This window comes from Prionailurus bengalensis, chromosome E2 (genome assembly GCF_016509475.1).
Source record: "Prionailurus bengalensis isolate Pbe53 chromosome E2, Fcat_Pben_1.1_paternal_pri, whole genome shotgun sequence".
Classification (NCBI taxonomy): domain Eukaryota; kingdom Metazoa; phylum Chordata; class Mammalia; order Carnivora; family Felidae; genus Prionailurus; species Prionailurus bengalensis.
In genome coordinates this window covers 46,743,702-46,764,580 of record NC_057352.1, presented here as the reverse complement: position 1 = coordinate 46,764,580, position 20,879 = coordinate 46,743,702, and the positions used below count along the sequence as shown (strand labels likewise).

Genomic DNA, 20,879 nt, shown 5'->3' with positions numbered 1-20,879 from the left:
TGCTGAAATTGCCACACACGGGTTTTGGGGTCCTTCCCTCCTCCTCCCAACCCACATGAAAACTGTGAATGAGGTTCAGCCTGCGCCCCACCCACGGGCCACGAGCCAGCAAGTGCCAGCACACAGGGGAAGGCGCCGGGTTGGCATCAGACCTGCTGTCTGCACCCTCTGTGACGTCCCACGCCTCAGAGGGGCTCTCGCCCTCAATGGAGACCCCACCTGTTGCCCCTGGAGGAGCCTATGGACAGACCTGGTCTGCCCAGCCCCATCCCTGTGAACACGGGCAGGGGCAGCCAGGAAAAGTCAGCACACCCTTCCACTGCCCTGGGGCACCCAGAATTTGCCTAATTGAACATTAACAAGTTGCTACAATAAAGTTCCTCTGTTGTGAGCTAGAAACCTTTTCGGCAACAACAACAGAAGTCTTGTTACAAACTGCTCTCAAAGCCAGGCCTCAGCCTCGACAGGTGTGAACAAGATTTAAACACCTCCTACAACACAATGCAATTCAAACAAAGGGGAAAGTCGATCCCAACCTCCTGGGGTTTCTCCTTGTCTAACATCTCCTTCACTCGCTCAGCCCAAGGGAGACAAGGGAAGCCTGGAGAGGCGGTCTCCAGGCCCAGGTATACGAAGACCTAACCCATCCCGAAGCAGCTTTCCTTCACTGCCTCAGGCAGACCGCCATCTTAGCCGCCCTCGCGCAAGCTCTGCAAGGCCTTGGCTAAGAAGGGGAGGACGTTCAAAGCCTCACACCTGGTCTTGGGCCCCTATGAACCTTCCATTCCCCTTCCTAACTGAGCCAGCTGATGAACCCCCTGGCAAGCTTCCCACATTACCTGGCCCCAGGTCACCATCCATCTCTCCCACTTGACAGGTAAGACAGAGGAAGACAAGAAATACTCCTAGAGCAGGCACAGGGTCTACACTGTTCTTCTTACTAACTGGGACACAGGCACTTCCCAATGTTTCCTTTCTCAGAATGCTAGAGAAACACAGGACTCCAGGACTCCGTTTTTCATTCAAAAAACTTTTGAGGGTCATTTGCCTGGCTCAGTCGGTAGAACCCTAATTTCAGGGTTGTGAGATCAAGCCCCATGATGGGGGTGCAGCCTACTTCAAAAAAAAAAATTGAGTGCTGCTCAAGATAGAAACATGTGAGAAGTGTGTCTTAGACAAGAGAAAGAATTATCCCTCCCACTGACTTTTTTTGCTCTAGAGTATTAGAGGGAACACAGCATTCATCCGGAGATTTCTTCTCAAAGCCAGCCATATAAACAGGACTTGAAAGGAGCTTATCAGACGAAGGATCTGCCCAGACCAACCACCATGGCACAAAGTGGGCATCTCGGTAGAGAACTCTATGAGCCCCATTGTTCCTGCAGGGGCATCTTTAAGCTGTTGTTACTGTGACTGAACTTCAAACAAGTGAGCAGAAGAGAAGAGACAGAGGGACAGTGGAGGCACCACGGGCAAAAGTTACAACGGACAATGAAATGGACTCTCTTTCTCTTTTTTATGCTCCAATAAGAACGCAAAATGACAAAACAAAACCTCAAAAAGCAGCAAGCACATGTGCATGCCTCCAGTCTTTCCTCTCTTGGGCACGCCTTCTGTTCTCTTCTTTTCCACAAACTCTCGAGGCATTTTTTTTTTTAAGTGACAAACACAACCCCACTTCTTTAAAAAAAAAAAAAAAAAGCCTCCCATACTCTCCCAGTGTAAGAGAAAAACTACCAACAATTTTTCAAACTGACAGACAGTTGGGACACCTGGCTGGCTCGGTCAGAAGAGCATGCTACTCTTGATCTGAGGGTTGTGAGTTCAAGCCCCATGTTGGGTGTAGAGATTACTTTAAAAAATAATAAAATATTTCTAAAGAAAAAAGAAAAAGTAAGAGAATAATATGCCAGGGTAATCTCCAACAGCGGCTACTCTCAACTTGACCTCCAAATTCAGAGCAAACCCAACGCTTAAGAGTGGCCTACTCGCTTTAAAACGTACGCAACCATCTTGGTGGGATTTGCTTTCCAGAAATTTTTAGTAATGAACCTGTAGCATGAAAACAGATTGCACACAAGGAGTTAAGCTGGTTGACTTTTCTCCACGCTCCCCTTTCTCCTACCGGGTAAGCAAGACACGTGCCCCCAGCCCCATGAAAGGCTAACAGTCCACTTGCAGCAACAACAACAGAAAAAGGGTCTAAGGCTCCAGTCCCCCTTCCAGGTAGCTGGAAGGATGTAATTGGTGAGGCAGGAGATTAGAAATATCGGCAGCCTCTAAGTAAGACTTTAATTTACTGGAAGATCAATAAAGCCGGGGTTATATTGGCAAAGTGTCTACAGCTCTATTGACTCACGCAATGCCTCTTATCAATTTATCAGAAATCTGGAAGTCAGAAGATATTGTTTGAAGGGAAAAGAGAAAAAAAAAAAAAGAAGAAGAAGAGACAGGAAGCGTGAGACCAGAGCCCAGGCAGTGAGAACCCAGGGTCCCCAATGACGAATGTGGTGAGGAGAGTTTTATAGAGACATGTCTCCCGGAAAGGAGGCCGACATGATAGAATTCAGAGTTCACTTCTCCCCCCCTGTTCCACAGCCTCCCCAGCCTTCTCCTGTGATCCCATTATCCATAAAGCTGGCGTTCTGGGGGATGAGAACCCCACCAAAACAGGGGCTGCTTGCTTGTTTCGACAAAGGAGCAGCTCCTTCCTTCGGGTTCTTGTCAAAGTTGTAGGTAGTGCACATGCACATCCCCCCACCTTTTTGTTGTTGTTGTTGTTGTTGTTGTTGTTGTTGTTGTTGTTTTGTCCTCTATGCCTCTCCAGCTCCCCCTTAGCCAGAAGTCTAAGAGTCTGTGCCTCTCTTGCATGAATCCATACAAGATTTCAAGTAAAAATAGTGTCTCAAAACTCTCAGGAGATCACAAAGGGTTTATCAGACTAACAACGGCACCTGATCTCAAGAATCATAAAGAAAATATGTTCAAGTTCTATAAAACTGGAAAGCTATGTGAGAGTTTTCACAAATAATTAATGTTCATTTGAAGAGGGTTTTGAAATATCCCAGGTAGCAGACCAAAAAAAACAAAAAACGAAAAAAAAAACCCAAAATTAAAAAAAAAAAAAACACCAAAAGAAAACAAAAACAAAAAAACAAAAAAACCCAGAGAAGCAAAAAGTAAACATTAACACTTCACCAAACCCACATGTCCACACCAAAGAAGGAAGGACACAGGAAGACATAAAGTTCACGAGTATTTCTATCAGATAACTCTAGGGGGCAGGTCAGGAAGACAGGGGATGTGGAGCATTCCAGTTATCAGGAGGCCAAAGGGAAAAAGCGATTTTTACTCAGTTGGGAGGAACCACAACCTGCTTTTGACAATCCATTTTGGTTCCTGCCTCATACAACAAATTTCTGCTTAATTGCTGTTTTGCATTTCGTTGAGACATCGAGTAAACAGTACTTAAGTGTTTCCAGACAAAAACAATAACTCACTAATGACTAAGGCACTGCTAATTAAAATGCCCCTGTGATGGCATGACTGGACTCAGAGTCACCACAGCGAACAGAAAGAACTGTCCAAGCCTTGAATGCATGAACCAGAACGCAAATGTACAGGGCAGGGGCTGGGAGGGAGAATGTTCCACTCCTTCCCCTGCAGGTCAGGAAGGTCCTCTGGGTGTAAAGAAGGAAGCCCTTTACTGGAACTGGCTGGGGGAAGTGTGGAGAAGTGAAGGGCCCTGGGATTTCAAAGGGAACGCCAGCTCCCTTAACGGAATGTACATTCTGGAGCCTTGTGACCCCCTGGAGAAAGTGACCCCGGTGTGGCCCTCAAAACTCTGAGTCCCCGTGTTCCCCCGAGGGAAAAAACAAATACAAACGTCCTACCCTGGTTACAGAGAAAGCAATGAGATGTGTCCCACTGATCAAACAAGATCCTTCACCACACTACTTATAGGAAGAGCCAGAAGTTTAAGTTCCTAATTATCTTTTTTAAGCAAGAAGAAGGATTCGGGAAAATTAAACAAAGCACCTGCTCAGCGCTGAAGTATTAGTGTACCCCAAGAGTCAAAATGCACAAGCACAGAACAGAACAGAACAGAAGAGGAAACTTCTCTCCCCCGCCCCACCGAACAAGTGGTGAAAACAGCCAGACTTCTCCTTAAGAGAAGATTTCCTCTCTGCTCTCTTAAACTTTCAGTCCTAACAGATACCTCCCGACATCACTTTTTAAATCTCAGCATCCAAAACCAAAGGAAAGGAAAAGGAGGCAGCCCCTGCTCCCAGAGCATGCAGAGGACTGTATCTTCCTCCGGGCAGGTCTCTAACCTGCCCATTAGCAATGCGAGAGGGTGGAGAAAGTCACTGAAACCGCAGGGGCCTAATACCCGTTTGTATTCACACTCAGACCCTTTAGGGATATAAAATCAGAGAGGCTGAACTGTTTACATTCACCTAAATGCTCAAGTAAACTAATCAGAGTCCGAGTGGAGGGGCTTCCGGGCAGGGCTGTGGCCTGGAGGCAGGGAGAACAAGGCTAACAAGGTCACTTCTGAAGATGAGAGGGCCAGGCTCTCCTGCCCACCCCACCCCCCACATGTTGCACCCCCCCAACTCCCGCAAGCCTGAGTCCCCCCACCCCCACCCATGAGCCCTTGCAGCTCATCTTGATTGATTCAAGGCCGTGGAAGGTTGGAGAAAAGCTCAGGACAGAGGGATGGGCCACAGAGGGAAGGGGGCTGGCAGACTCCGCCAAAACAAGCCCAGCACAGCATTTTAAACCACAAGCTCAAGACAGGGGAGCATCCCCTCCATGGAGCGGGGCCCTCAGCCACCAAACATCACTTTGCCCGCCCCCCCCCCCCACACACACACACAGGGTCCCCTTGGAGCCCTGCCAGCACCTTTACACAGCCTGTGGTAGCCTTGGAGGGAGGACAGTGGAAGAGGAAAGGGCATGCCAAGAGAGTGCAGAGAAAGGGGTTAAACGCCCCTTGTCTGACGGAAGAAGAAACTTCCCTCTCCTTCCAGGAGGGGGGTGAGTCTGGTGTGCAGCAACCATTGTTGTCCAAGAAGTCCGCCCCAGGGGAAGCCGTCCCCCCCCTCCCTCCATGGCTTCTAGCACCATGGGGTCAGGGCAGACGGGAACTAGGAGCTGCTTGATATCCCAGCGCAAGGCCCAACCAGAGCCTCTAAAACAGGAACGGTTTCAACTTGACTGGGGAAGGAGGGGGGTGGGTCCTGGCACTCTTTTTAAATGCAGATTTGAACTTTTCACCCAGGGTCAGACAGCTGCGCTACTCCGTCCCCAGCAGAGGCCGGCGCCGGGGGCCACTCAGCCTCACACTTCCAGTTTTTTTTTTTTCCTGCCTGTGGAAGGAATCAGATACCTCCCTCCCTAAAACCCAAACCCACACCCGCCTCTCAGCTTACCAGGGGCACCAATCCCACTGTCCTCCCCCAGGAGGCTGTGCAATCGGCAGAAGCTGGCTGCGTGCCCCGGGCACAGCCATGGTGAAGGGAAACTGTTCTTATCACATGCATCGACTAAGGAATGCTAAGATCAATAGTGAGAAAACCCCGCTCGGAGAGAAGGCACATCCTCTGTGGGACATGCTTTACCACTGCTCTTTCTACCAGCAGAAGCCAGGTTTTGCTGTTTTACTCTTAAGAGCTATGTTAGAAGGACATATGTTATGGACATATGGACAGATGTTAAGGACATAACAAAGCTATGTTAGAAGGGTCACCTAGCTTTGAGAAGAAGTCACTTCATAAATGAACAAGAAAAAATATTAACAGCCTAGTATTCAAAAAAAAAAAAAAAGGTCTATGAGTGCCTGTCTGGCCCAGCTGGTAGAACATGCAACTCTTGATCTCAGGGTCGTGAGTTCAAGCCCCATGTTGGGCAGGGAACTTACTGAATGACTGACTGACTGAATGAATGAATGAATGAATGAATGAGTAAATAAATAACCCTTTTTAAAAAGCAGCTCTGTTCTTATCTAGGAAAAAAAAAAGTCTAGGCTGGGGTTTGTTGTCTATATCCTATCCCTTATCCTCACAGGCGAGGTGGTTTCTGATTTTTCTTTATCACTCTGTCCTTCCCCTTCTCCTCCTGCACCTGGAGATGCCCAGTGGCCCTAGACTAGAGAAAAGAGGCTTCTGTGCGTGGCATTAAGATGATGTGAGAAATCAGAAATCCAAAATAAACACTAAGGGAAGAAAAGGAGGAGTGCACTCTGGTTGGGATTGATAGTTCCTGCACCTCACACTGGGGCAGCACTGGAACCCCCAAAAGCAACAAGCAACAAGCCACATCTATCAGGCAAACAAACCAGGAAGCCTGCGTGATGTCAGAGAGCACAGTGCACCGGTCACCCGCATGTCGGAGGTCCCACATTCACACCCCGTCCTGCCCCGAGCTAGGAAGCCACCGTGGAAACGGTGAAACAGGTGGTTTCCAGAGCTCCCTGCAGTCCTGCCAGTCTGTGATCTCACGAATGAAGAGTACAAAGCCGTAAGAGTGTTGTAATAAACGTACCAGAACGCACACCCCTGAGAGCTCTTCTGCTGCGCCCCCTCTCCCACCGGGGTCTGGCCCACCTCACTGCCACTGCTGGTATTCTTTGTTTGGAAAGACCTTCAAAACCAGGCGGGTACCTCCACTTCCCACCGGTACGCTGGGAATCAATTTACAAAATGTTCGCACAGCAGCATCACACTGACATCAGGAAAGCCAGGCAGTTTTTACAGAAGGAACTGTGTACAATTGAGGCCTATACCCCTAAACTCCAGTAAATGGAAGCAGCTGGTCACAAGAGACAATGGGTGACTCAGCTCCATCGGTGGAATGCCTCGGAGGAGCTGGGGACAGCATCCTTTTATGTTAGCCCTGCACAGTCCAATAGGTAGCTACTAGCCCCTTTTGGCTAGTGAACCTATAAAATGTGGCTAATCCTGAGAAGCACTTAGTAGAAAACACACACAGTATTTTTTTTTTTTAAGTATGCAAAATGTCTCACTAATGGTTTTATGTTGACAATAGGTTTGGGTTTTTTTTTTTTTTTACAGTAATCTCTACACCCAACACGGGACTCAAACTTACAAGGCCAAGATCAAGACTCACACGCTCCACCAACTAAGCCAGCCAGGCCCCCCAACATTGATCATATGTTAAAATGACCACATTTCAGGTATACCAGGCTAAATAAAACAAAATTAATTTTATCAGTTTCTACTTTTTTAAATGGGGCTACTGCAAAAATTGAAATTACATGTGTGACCCCTACTGTGTTTCTATGTAGAACAGTACTGTTCTAGAACCTCAGCCTGCTTTTCAGCTTCAGATTCAGCCAAAAGCTCAACGTTATTGAATATGACTGAGACAGAATATTTTGGTCTATTTTGAACATCCCCCTAAAGCTACAATGCACTGACTCCCAAAGTGAAACTTCTAATTGTCCCCAAAATTCTTAGTATCCAAATAACCCACTGCCAGGCTGCAAGTGTAAGGAGAAAAAAAAAAAAAAAAAAAAAAAGGAAGGGTCAGGTGTGTATCAGAAGCTAGACAAGGTCAGTGGCATGGTGCACCTCTTCCAAAAGACCATCAATTTATCTCTGAGACCAAAAGTGTGCTTTAAAAAATAAGCAGTTATTTGTCGTGGTGCCTATCACAAGCCCTGCCTAATACTCCAGCCGGATTTCTTACTGTCAAGAGCAGAGTCCCCCTTCTAATTGCCCTCCCCATGAAATATGCCCAGCAGGAGCCTGGTACCTACACCCCTCCCCAATATACACACACTTTAAAATGAGGAGAGGAGGAGGAGGAGGAACAGAGAACACAGACACGGCCCCTTTCCTATTAGAAAGTGCCCAACCCACCACTAGGGATCACAGGCCAGTCTCATTTCTCCATGTAAATGAACTTTTCAGCCACCTCCTCAAAGAAGAAAAGCAGCACAGACGCGGAAGGCCTGTCCTGGGGCACACAATTACAGCCATTTGCATTCCTTCAGCAGCAGGATTAGCACAGGAATGTGCTTTGCAGCTTTGTGGGGGGAAAAGGAGTTTAGGAAGAAAGGAATGGGGGGGTGGTATTTCTCCCTAGTCTGTCCATCCAAAGCTCTATGATACACTTCCACCTCTATGAGAGTCAGAAAGTGGAAATAACTCTTGCTCAGGCTTTCTAAAGAGGGGGAGGTTGAAAAGGCCAGGGAGGGGGAGCAGGCGGCAGGAGGCAGGAGGGAGGGGGGCTGTGTGTATTAGGGGAACTGCCCCCACCCCCGTGCTTTGATCCCCTCGGTCGCTAGGAGAAACCAACTTTTCTCCTTGGGTTAATCAAAACCAAATTACTCAGGAATGTGGCAGGACAGGTCTGAGCCTCCAGGTCCCTTTGTCTTTGAGGATTTAAAATGAAAAAATAAATTTTTTAAAAGCAGATGGCAGTGGCTTACGGGATAGGTAAAGTGAAAAGTCTGAATAACCTTAGACCACATGCCCCATTCTCAAGACAAGAAAAAAGGGTATCTGTAAACCTACTCCCATCTATCAATAAAGAAGTTATTTTTGTAGAGGAAGTCCAAAACTCAGAAAAACTTCCCATTTTATCCTTTACTATCCCTCAAAAAAAGACACCCCCCCCAAAAAAAAAACTATACCTTGTCAAAGTGCAAACAAGAAACCATGCAAGATTTAACAACAGCCAAATGCCACAACCCGGTTTTAAAATGTAGTATTAAAAGCAAAGTCCCCAGGAGCTGAAGAACATATTTTTTCCAAGAACACAGCTTGGGAGTATTCTGTGGTGCAGGTGCTTCCTACGGAATACAGGGGTAGGAAGGTGAGCATCCCGTCGCTGTGCAAACGCATCAATCCAATCAGTGGTGACTTTGTAAACTTCAGGATCTCTTTAAACCAGAAGAAGAGCAGTGTTTAGGGACCGGCTCAATGTAGAGCCATAAGGATACCAGGGGTGAGAGAAGACAACCACTACTCGTCTCACCCCCGACATCTGTCCTGCCTAGTAGGAAAGTGCTCTGGGTGCGCTGGACAGCCCAGAGACGCCATTGCACTAACTGGAGAGGCAACAGGAAAAGGCTGACCTCAGAGATGAAAGAAACCTACGGGTTGGAGCTATATTAAGGCCTCCACACCTCCTCCCCAGCTCACGCTTTTGGCAGGCTTGTGGCACTGTGGGAGGTGTGGCCCTGCAGGCCAGGCTTCTGGAGACTCTACAGTACAACACCCCAGCACACAGTATTATTAGGGACAGCGAGGCGTGAGGCATCCCAGGGCACTCAGCAGCAGAAATACAAACAGCTCTTGGTGCATTATAACATGTCCCTACGCTTCACTGAAAAACCTGATCAGCCCCCACTGCCCCCTCCCCCCCAAAAAATGATAAAATAAACAAACAGAGCACCACCAGTTAAGCGACACAGCCTGGACTCAAAAGATAAAACGAGGCCAACACACAGGCCTGACTACCAGCTCACCATAAATTGTAACTGGCCCCAGGCCTACGATTATCTGGGAGGTTGCACTAAAGTAACTTTTAGAATACTCTTCACCTTATCTTTAGGCCCAGTCAAACACACACATACATCACCCATCTTAGATCTCTGCCATTAGGGTTCCATTTAGAGTTTCTAAAACAAGGTCATCCCAGTAGGCCCTTGCCCTGTTTCCGGTCACAGCTGCGGACTTTCACCCCCTTCTCCAACAAAAGGGACCTTGTACACAAAATTAACCCGAACCATTAGTCTGTGCGGTGTGAGAGAGTACATTGAGCCCTCGGAATATTTACCCTCCTTCCAGAGCCCAGGGTACTGCCCAGAGGGCCTCCCCCACGGAGACCGAGGGAGCTTCCCCCAGAGATTAGAGGCCCAAATCCCTCTGCCTCGATGCACGGCTACAGCTGTGCAGTCAAGGCCCTACTTTTCAGAGAATAAACATAAAGCCTTTTTCTTTTTTTTAAGAAAAAAAAACTTTCTCCCAGACTCAGTAGAAAATGGCTTTATTTCAGGGCTGAAAAGGGCTGCAATCATCCTAGATATTGCTGAGCTGTCCAATATGGTAGCCACCACCAGAATCCTGCCAAAGATGAGCTGTCCAACAGGGTAGCCACCAGCCACATAGGACTCCCTCTTGAGCACTGAAAATATGGCGAGTCCCAACTGCTGAAACAAGAAGGTCATGGCGATATTGTGCATCGCACAAAATATATTTTAAACTTAATTCCATCTGCTTGTTTTTTACTTTTTCTTTGTTTTACTTTTTTTTTTTTTTTTTTTTTTTTTTTAGTGTTTATTTATCTTTGAGAGAGAGTGAGCAAGAGAGAGACAGAGCGCAAGCAGGGAAGGGGTAGAGAGAAGGGGAGACACAGAATCCAAACCACGTTCCAGGCTCTGAGCTGTCAGCACAGAGCCTGATGAGGGGCTCGAACTCACAAACCGTGAGATCAAGACCTGAGCCGTAGTCAGAAGCTTAACCAACTAAGCCACCCAGGCACCCCTTTTTACTTTTTCTTAATGCGACTACTAGAAAATGTACAACTACCTGTGGGGCTTGAGTTCTATCTCTACAGGGTGAAAATGACAAAGCCTCAAACACAAGCCCATTACCATGCCCTAAAAAGAAAGGGTCTTAATTTTTAAATGCTGAGAAGACCATAAAATTAAGCAAATGGCAACATCTGACATCCACCGAGTCAAAGTCCAAGCTCAAAGGCTGGTCAACATGTCTTCCTTGGAGGAAGAAGCCAGAATCCGCCATCTTTTTATCTAAGAGAAATGAATGCAATCTCTGTCCCAGTGGTTCTCAACCTGGGGTGATTCTGCCTTCCCAGGCGACTGTGGGCAATTCCTGGAGACACTTTTGTTTTAGGGGTTGGGATGGGTATAACACCAGTGGAGATAAGTCAGGGACACCCCCCAGCTCACCCAATAAAGAATGAGCCAACCCCAAGTGTCAACACTGCCCACATATAAGCAGGAAGGAACCACAACTGAGGTCATCTCAAGCTGACAGAGGTCAACTCTGTCTCTCTCAAAATACTCAGATTTCCAGGGATAGGGGGCTGGAGGGGCACCCCTTCACAAAATGGTTTCTCTGGAGGCTCGAAAGTGGTAACAAGATTCAGTGGTATCAACAATGTGGGCAAATGAAAATAATAATAATAATGTTAAAACAACAGTCACTGTCTCACCAGACTGAGGACTGAGGGTCAAGAGTTGATAGGTCTGGGTAGGTCTGTTTTTCAAGCTAGTAGGTAAAAATGGGGTTTAAAGTTCAGAGCAGGGGGCGCCTGGTGGCTCAGCCAGTTAAGCGTCCGACTCTTGGTCATGGTCTCACGGTTTCGTGGGTTTGAGCCTCATGTCGGGCTCTGCGCTCACAGCACGGAGCCTGCTTGGGATTCTCTCCCCCTTTCTCTCTCCGCCCTTCTGCCACTCATACTGTCTCTGTCCCTCTCAAAATAAACAAATAAACTTTAAAAAAAAATAATAAAAATATAGCTCTGAGCCATGTAAACCAGACTGCCCTGCATGCAAAGTGACACCATTCATGGAGGATTCCAACTGGGCCAGCCACTTACATGCCCACCCTTGGCTACAGAGGTTCCAGGGATGGGCGACAGGGCAGCAAAGAGCTGTGATCAGGTCTGCGGGGACAGGAAGGGGACAGGGCAAAGGACAGCAGAGGCCGAGACTGGAAGAGCGCAGGGATGAATGAGAACAGCCCCTTTTGCAGAGCCAGGCTGGGAGGCATAGCAGGAAGGGGGGGGGTGGGGGCTCGGCACATGATAATTAACTCAGCAAGTTGATAGTATTTGCATATAAATGCCTCCACAAATCACTACAAACAAGCCAGGACAAGTCAGGCCTATTAGCATATACAAGCCAGCCCGGGAAGGCCTCTCTAGGTGGGTCATTGAGTGGGCTGCTCACTTAGAAGGCCGCCTGCCAGCTTCAGGGGGCAGGGTGGGGGGGGGGGGGGCCCGTGAGGGGAGGGCTGGGGAGGATGAGGACACTATGTCTATTTCACTCCTAAATGCAGTTAGTTGCACGATGTCAAAAAGAGTTGGCCTTATTCCCAGCCCATAAGGGGAGCGCCCGAAGGAATGCTGGACCTTTGAGTTTATTTCTTCCAGGGTGCTGGGAAACAAAAGGTAGCAGAGGCCAACAGCAGCAACAAAAGAAATACAAAGGAAGAGGACGTGGGGATGGGAACTATCTTTTGTGGGGAGGCTACGCAACAGGCTAAGCGCTGTGAAGCCTGTTTTTATTGAATTGAATTCCCACTATAAATGTGAAGTGTGTATCATGCCCATTCTACAGGTAAGGCGGTAGGTGAAGGAGGCAAGGCTCAGAGAGGTTACCTGATTGGTCCACAGTCACAGAGAGGTGCCAGACCAGAACTGGGCCCCCCCAATCTATGACCCCAGCAGAGGGGTCCAGGCTCAAGGAGACAGATGAACAAGAGCCAGCTTCCCAAAGAGCAGGCTCATTTGCTTCATCTCTGCTTCTCCCACAACACTGAGTGTGAACAGAACCCCCATTTTAAGGGCCGGTTCCTAAGCCACTCTCTTATCCTAAACTGACCTCTCCCCAGTTTCATTTTAGAATTCTCTCAACCAGTGAGGAAGAGTGCGCCTCCCTCCAAGCAGACACTCTGGAGTCTGTATCAGCCAATTTCTCCACTGCCTAGATAACTGCTACAGCTTTCCCAGCAAGGGCAAAATTAACTGACTGTCCTTTCCCAAAATGTATGACTCTCCGCTTTCCCTAAACACCCCTCTACCTTTGGGTTTCATAGTTTGGGAGGAAAAACCAGCCTCAACCACCCCCCTCTGAAAACGTGGGGGGTGGGGGCGGGAAACCCCTGTTATTTTCACTACTGCCATCCTCTGCCTGGAGCTACATTTTAAAAGCCAGGTAGGCCCAGGTAACAAGTGTGTTTACAGTCAGGTATACAGAGGGACAGTCTCTATCAATGCCTGTCCCCTGGCAATAATTATGTATCAAATATAAAAGTGACACCCGTTCAAGAATCTGGCAGGACAGAGGTGATATTTTAAAAACAGTCACTTCTAGGGGCGCCTGGGTGGCGCAGTCGGTTAAGCGTCCGACTTCAGCCAGGTCACGATCTCGCGGTCCGGGAGTTCGAGCCCCGCGTCAGGCTCTGGGCTGATGGCTCGGAGCCTGGAGCCTGTTTCCGATTCTGTGTCTCCCTCTCTCTCTGCCCCTCCCCCGTTCATGCTCTGTCTCTCTCTGTCCCAAAAAAAATAAATAAAAAACGTTGAAAAAAAAATTAAAAAAAAAAAAAAAGTCACTTCTACAGTGAGATCAACCTCCTAATACACACTGAATCCAGGCTTCTGGAGTGTCCAAAAGTTGACTTGATGCTTTAGCAAGGATGCAGATATACCACAGAGAAATACATAGCTGTTACAAGGAAAGCAAAAACCACTCCCCCTACAAGCCAAATGTACATTAAGAACCAAGGCCCTGAGCCAAAGAGCATTTTAGGAAGCAGGGTCTGAAATGGTGGAAGAGGCTTGCATTGTTTCTTGAGCAGTTAAGAAAAACTGTTTAAAAGGAAAAGAAGAAGAAGAAGAAGAAAGAAAAGTTGCTGAAAAGGAGAAAAAAAGCACACACGTGTTTTTTAGCACATTTTCACTGGACACAAACGTCAGGAAGAGAAAGTTGTCCAAAACGGGCCACTCAGAGACCGTAAGCGTGGGAAGCAAGTTAGTTCACGTCTACACATATGTACTTTTTATAGGCTTACGGGAGTCAAAACTCTTTTGAAAAGAGCTTTTTTATACACTGAAGGGAGACTTCCATATTTGAACAGGCACTTATATGACTTTGGGAGGGGGCGGGGGCTGCAGGGCTGAAATCAAATATCAAATTAAGCCCCTTGGTCTTTTCTTCCCTGAGCTAATCTGGCTCCAGCCTCTCCACTGAGGAGATTCAAGTGAGAAGGTGTACAGCTGCCTGTCAACTGGAAGTTTCGTACTGAATGAAACGCACAGCCCGCAACAGACACACGTACAGGCTATAGCTCTCACTCAAAACCTAGCACAACCAACACACTCAGAAACATTTTTCTCCAGCCACATTCGTGGATGAAATTGGGCACAACCAAGAAACCAGCAAAATTGTTTTTTGTCCACTTCCCCCACCCCCACCCCCACCCACCAAAATCGCCAAGTTGTTCCACACTTCTTACCCCTCAGGAAGTCTACACATTGTTCCTTCCCAGTCTACAAGCCCTCACCATGCCTTAGGCCCCAATCACCCCACTACTCGGCCCTTCTCTTTAGCTACTGCTCACACACACACACACACACACACACACACTTTCTCACATACACAGAGCAGGGAGGTCTGAGCAGTCACCAACTCCTGCCTCCAGAAGCACGAGGTGGGGGCTGTCTCACTCCCAGATCAAAGGTTTGTGGCCAAAATCACTTTCAGGACAGTGCGTGAAATCGGCAGCAGATGAAAATTCCGCTGTCTTTTCACAGACCCCAACAGAGCCAGTTTTCCCAGTTCAGAGTCTCCCTACAGATGACTGAAGATACTCCATGAACTCCCAAATGTTGCCCCAAAAGAGCCACTTAAAATTAAAGACAAGATAATCATTTCAGAAAGCCTTTAAGGCTATTATGTGATTAGCAGAAGAGATGGGGAGAGGGATGCCGGCCCCTCCCCATCTTCACAAAGAGTGGTCTGCAAAGGGGTTTTGATGCCCTCGGTCCCAAACCAGCAACACCCAAAGAGAGCAGGGGGTGTGAGGGGAGCCCACCGGACTCCTCCCCTCTACAGAAGCCTCAGTCCCACTTCAGGGAGAGAAGAGGATGGAAACACCTTGGAGATGGCACAAAATTCAAAACATGAGCAACTGAACCACCTAAAGCCCCCCATCCCCCACCCCCAGGACACAGGAGGCCGGCTAAGGCCTCTCTGGAAGGTCGCACCAAAACCCCTATGCATTAATCCCCGTGTTGACATGACTGTGTGATGGCCCTCCCGTGGGAAGGGAGAAGGGCTCACCCAAAAGGCAGATTAAGCCCAGGAATTTTGCTAAGAGGCCCTGTCTGAGGTTAAAACCAACAAAACAGAAGTCTTACTCTGAAATGAAGCCAAATTTGTCACCTAGCAAACTCTCTTTTCCCATTTTTATTCACACCCATATCCTTGCAAAAGCAAGAAACTCCAAGCAATTAACAAAGAGGGGAAGAAACATCAACGGAAAAAAAAATCACCTTTAAAAGTTACAAATAAGAATCAAAGGCACCTTCCTTGGGCAAAAAACTCTCTAGAAACACACCCATCACTGCTAGACCACTCACTGCCTCGTCCTCACCATCCTATCCCCTGCCCCAAAGAATGAAAACCAGGGAAAACACACACACACGCACACACACAAAACATTGGAGTTGTCTCACTGCTTGTGAAACACAAAGCTGCTGTCAATTCCCCAGCTCCTGTCCATACAGGAGTCATTTACCACGTTGGGGGAGGGGACCCTCTAACATCCGACGGCTCTCTTCGAACATGTGCAAAGCGACAATCCGACAATCCGGGAGCCAACTTTAAATCACATAGAAAAGAAAGCTGACAGTTGTTGATTTTGTAGTTTTTCTCCTTAATCTGAACTTTGTCAGAGGCTTGCCAATGAGCCAAGATTTTTGCCACACTTCCTCTCTCGGGGCAATCTGACTCAATCTTAGCTTCTGTATATTTCTCAATTTGAGCGGCCTATGGACTCAGGACGCTGTGCTTTGGACAGAAAAGGCACCCTTTAAAATCTGATTGAGACTAGCTCCTGCAAAGGCATTCCCTTGTCTGGATTCGATTAAAACTGGGTCCCGATTTCCTTGACTGTAGCTTTTAGAAGCTGCATCCCCAGGCCCAGGATGTTGGTTCTGAGCTGGACTGTGATTTCTAGCAATCACTATCACAACCAAATTCTCATACCAGAGCATGTGGATACCCCTATGAAGTTCACTGTAATGGAATCTGCCTTCCTGTTGTGTTTTCAATGGTACCGCCCCCATCCTGGTTAATTAGACCAGCCTTGGGAACCAGAGTAGGCCAACAGGCCCAAGCATTACAGAAACAGGGGCTAAGAGCGAGCAACCACTCTAGTAACAAATGAGAGTATGAACCACAGCACATACTGTTCTTGTGGAGGGTCCAGAGTCAGGTGCATTATCCCTGTAATACTGGCAAGTGTGAGACGAAGCTTCCAAGTTTCTTTAGGCCAGAATCACTGTCATTGTTGTCTCCCCTGTAAGATAAAGCTAAACCTTTCAGGTTAAGAAGCAAACTGGATACTCTAAAAAGTGGGTGTAACAAGTCACTTTCCCTTCTAGGGATAGAGCAGCTACCTACACTTTTACAAAATGCTGCTTCGCCACCTAAATATTCATGTGTTCGTGTTAATGAGGCTGTTGCAAATCTACAATACAAGGAATTTCTTAGGTAAGGGTCTGTTTTGGTCCTTCTAGTATTTCCAACATCGCACATTAACATTTGAGAAGAGCAAAAAAAAAAAAAAAAAAAAAAAAAAAAAAAAAAAAAGGCTCCACTGCTGTCCAACAGCACACAGCAACAATAAGGACACGCTCCATGGATACCGCTCGTGACCAGAACTGAAAGAACCAAGCTAAATCATCACCAGCCCCAGGTAATACTTTGCTAGTATTCTGCAATCACAGATTTATTCTAATGAACTAACAACCTGTGGGTCATCCAAGGTGAGCCAGGCCTGTCCTGGGAGTGTCTAGTAATCATCATTTAAAGTCATAATGATGAAAACTGAAATCTCGCTTATTTTAGCTCCTTGCCACTGGGCAGTCCATTGGCACGGAGGTTACACGGCAGTTAAATCCAATCCCAAAGCAGCAAGAAGGAAGGCACTTCACTGTCCTGTTGGGACGAGCCAAACAGAGGCCTGCTGAGAGTGCTGTTTTATTTGGGTCCTTTCCACCCTCCCTGAGTATTCATTTGTGCAAATAAAAGACGGAAGGGAAGAAACCAAAATTAAAGTTTCAGGTGGTTGGGGAAGCAGATCAGATTTTTTTTTTTTTTAATTTTGGAAGAGTTACCATGCGTTTCTCAATAGTTCCCTGTCCATCAAAACTGTTTTCAGGAGAACTGGAAAACAGCAGCTCTATCCCACAGAAAGTGCAGCCATTTCAAAAGAGAGCTGGGAGAGGGAGGTGACCCATGTCATAAAGACAGAAGGTCTCCAAGTCATTTAATTCCTTGTGATTCCAAAAGGGCTGATTTTAAAGTGTAAAAGTGCTTGCTTCTGCCTCTGCCCCGTGTTGTTAAATAACACTCGGGCAATTAAATAAAAGAGCAAAGTGTGACCCCAGCCCATTCTGAGAGGCACTCACACGCTCTCTGAACACATGCTAGAAACGAAGTGCAGACAATCTCCTTAGTCCTGTAATTTAAGGACGGGAGACAGGAAAAGTTTCTCTTGTTCTTCATAGCCATATACCCTCTGAAATGGGGCTTTCGGGGTCTCTGCAAAATAGAATGCACAAAATACAGGTGCACAAACATCCAGGTATGTACCTCTCTCTCTCCAATGACTCATTTCCTGAAACCCTTGAATTATTTAGAACAGTGGGCTCCTGACTTCCCACATATCCTACCTCTGTCCCCTAACTGCTTTTCGTGTTTGGGTTGGGTAAAAAGAAGGATTCAGAATATCAGGCCGCCAGCAGCTGTTCTGAAAACTAGGAACAGGCCACGGTCTAGCCTTGGCCTCTCTCAATCAGGTTACCTTGGAAGGTGTCTGTTTTCCTCTCAAATGCAGTCTCTGCCCCAGCACTTGGGCTTCCTTCTCCAGCCCAGCCTCCTGGAACTCATGATTTTTAGGGTTTCCCCTTGAAACCTATCCAGAAACCACAGCCATTAAAAGAACATGAAGGTTTGACACCTCCTGAATTTAGGAATGAGGGGACTCGAGGGGCTAACTCTGCAAACTCGCACCTGCTGCTTGATGGCAAAGAAACAAAGTTCCCCAGCTAGCAGGAGCAAGCTTTAAATTATACTCTATTTATTTAGTGACTTGTCTCCAAGGATCTCAAAGCATGGGATGAAATAAGATGACGTGTAACTTTCCCACTATCTACCTTCAAGGCTTAAGTTTGTTTTTCTTGCTTTGCCTTGATAGATTCCACGAAGCAGGCCCCAGCCCCCCCCATGGGGGGGGGGGGGGAGGCCTTCTCCTAGTGCCAAAGTGGGGCTGCCTAATCTCTCTGAGCTTATCTGTCAGTAGCTTTCAGAGTCTTCCAGGCCTGTTAAATGACACAAACAGGGGGTGGGAGCAGTGAGGACCCTCCTGGATTCACCTGCTCATGCGTTTCATTTAAACCAGTTTATATACTGTGCACTACTAAGCCAGGCAATGCACTCCTATAATACACCAGGCACGAGTGATGGTCTTTGCCCTCCAGGTGTTTTACCATTCTTATAACACAGGTATGTCCAAAGCTGAAAAGACTATTTTCCAGAAAGTTCTTTTCCCTCTATTAGTCTACAATGATTACTTTTTTTTTTTCCTGCTATTGACCTAACTTGGGCAATCTTTCTCCTTTAACAGGACAAACATCACAGCTCTCCCTCTCCTCCACCCCTCTCCCCCACGGAAATGTTTTTCCAGAGTGCCAACAAACTAAAATTAGAGGGTGGGCAAGTGGATCCCCAAAGGTGCCTTCCAGCTCCAAACCTCTGATTCTTCCTTTAATTACTCCACAATAAGCACATTCTTCACGTTGTTTCAAACTGACCAGTGACTTCTCTTGTGCCTGAAAAGGGCGCATTTTAAGGCGGAGGAACCCAAACTTTTAAATGACACTAGTACCGCAAGTATTCAGAAGGCAGGAACTAATCCAAAAGCAAAATAAGGAGGGAAGAAGGGAGGGAGAGAGAGGAGGAAAGATGGAAGGAGGAAGGGCTTCACTCTGTACCCAGCAGAATTTAGACACTCTCACGCCAGGTAGGTTCCAATTGGAATCTACGAGTTCAAGTGCATCCAGCCTGCCCTTCCCCCACATGCCCCAAGAGAATGGGAAGTTCAGCCAAGACTTGCAGCACCTGCCCGCCGCTCTAGGCCGGCGGTGCGAACCGGGCGGCTGGCGGGCTGGGGAGGGAGGCTCCACTCACCTGGCACACAAAGGCTCCGCACACCTCCGGAGGGAGGAGGCACTCGCAGGTCCGGGGGCCGCGGCGCGCTCGACAATGGGAAATTCCAGCGGCACCGGAGCCCCGAACTTACCCACCCCAGGCGGCATTCTCCCCACCTCCCGCCGCCCCCGGGACTCCGAGGTAGCTCTGTCTAGGTGCAGGGGGGCCGCAGGCAGGGCAGGGGGGCGCATGGTGGCGGCGGGGGCTGGCGGTCGCCCCTCCCCGGGAGGGAGGGTCCCCCGGGCGCGCGGCGGGGATTCACCCACGGGGCGCGGCGCTCGCGTCCGGGTCCCCGGCCTGCCCGCCGCCGGCTCACCGCCCGCCCGGAATCGCTTTATGTAAATGAAGCTCAACTCGCAGTTTGCAGGCTCACCGCCCGGGGAAGGGGGGCGGGCGGGGCGGGGGGCCTTCGGGGATCCACATTACACAGCAACAAAGCGGAAGGTTAATTTGAAACTCACAGCCCCGCCGCCGCTCGGCTCCCCGGGCAAAGCCTGACATCTACAGTCGTGCCGGGCGCAGGCCGGGTACTCGGCGGCGGCCGCGCCCGCGGGGACACGGGGACGCCCGGGCGCGCGAGGCCCGAGCGCTCGGTCGCGCTCCGGGTACTGGCTTCTGGGCAGGCCGGGCCGCGCGCCTGGGACGGGAGCCCTGGGCGGCTGGGCCTGCGCCGCCTCGGGAACGGGCCCGGTGGGAACAAAGCCCGGTCCTTCCCAGGCGCTGACCCCTCTCTCTCATCAAAAGTCAGGGGCCGGCCTAGAATCGGGCAAGAAGAAAGGGGCGCGCCCTCGGCCACAAAAGAGAGCCTGAGGCCTCAGAACCGGAGCCATGGGTCTCTGGGCCCCATCCACGTCACAGCCAGGCCTCTCTAGCATGGGGACATTAGCCAATGTGGACAGGAATTTATTTGAAACACACACCCATCCTATTAACTGCTTTACAGGGCACTTCTGTTTTTCAGCTGCAGAAACTTAGAAAAACATCCCCTGATCTCCATTGAGAGTTGAAGGATAGAGTTTTTCATGGGAGAGAAAGAAAGAAGGGGGGGGGGGGTCAAGAAAAGAAGTCACAGCTTGCAATTAAGCTTACAGTCTTTTTACAAGACTTGCCTTAAAACACACACACACACACACACACACACACACACACACATAATTTCAGATAAGGCATACATCATGCCCTTCACAGGGAGATTCAACTGCCAGGTCAAATTTAATGGGGGCACCCCAGTTGGTCAGAGCAACCGCTGGACACTTTTCTCCCGAGGTTCGCCTTCGCCATTCTCATATGCAAAGGCAGCACACCAGAGAAATCTCACCGGAAGTCACCGTCCTCCCTGTCAGAATCCCACGCTCAGTCTGATTTAATTCCTGATTCCCCCAGCACAGAAGGGCACCTATTTTTCCCTTTCTGAAAGCCACCCACCCAGGCTGGCCCCACAACCTTAAGAGTCCTTTCCCTGACTGCACAATAATGAACCATGCAAGTGTGAGAAATATAATAAGCTCAGGAGGCAAAGAGCTGTATGTATGGAATTGTATTAGCATTAAGCACACTGATGCAGGAGGAAGAGGATGCTCAGCTGATTGAAACTATCAGGTCTCCACGCACAAGGCATTTTACACAATGTAATTTGAGTTCAAATTAACGTAAATAG

The 20,879-nt window shown here is 48.4% G+C and overlaps 1 protein-coding gene across 3 annotated transcripts in view; it reads right to left on the bottom strand.

Annotated features, from left to right (window-relative positions):
- ZFHX3 (zinc finger homeobox 3) overlaps nt 1-20,073 on the bottom strand; it is a 238,902-nt gene extending 218,829 nt beyond the window's left edge. For all 3 annotated transcript variants that reach the window (XR_006300156.1, XM_043599555.1, XM_043599556.1), the window contains exon 1: nt 19,202-20,073. The gene's annotated coding sequence lies outside the window, so the exon portion shown is untranslated. The remainder of the gene's footprint in view (nt 1-19,201) is intronic.
- Between the last annotated feature and the right edge of the window lie 806 nt (nt 20,074-20,879).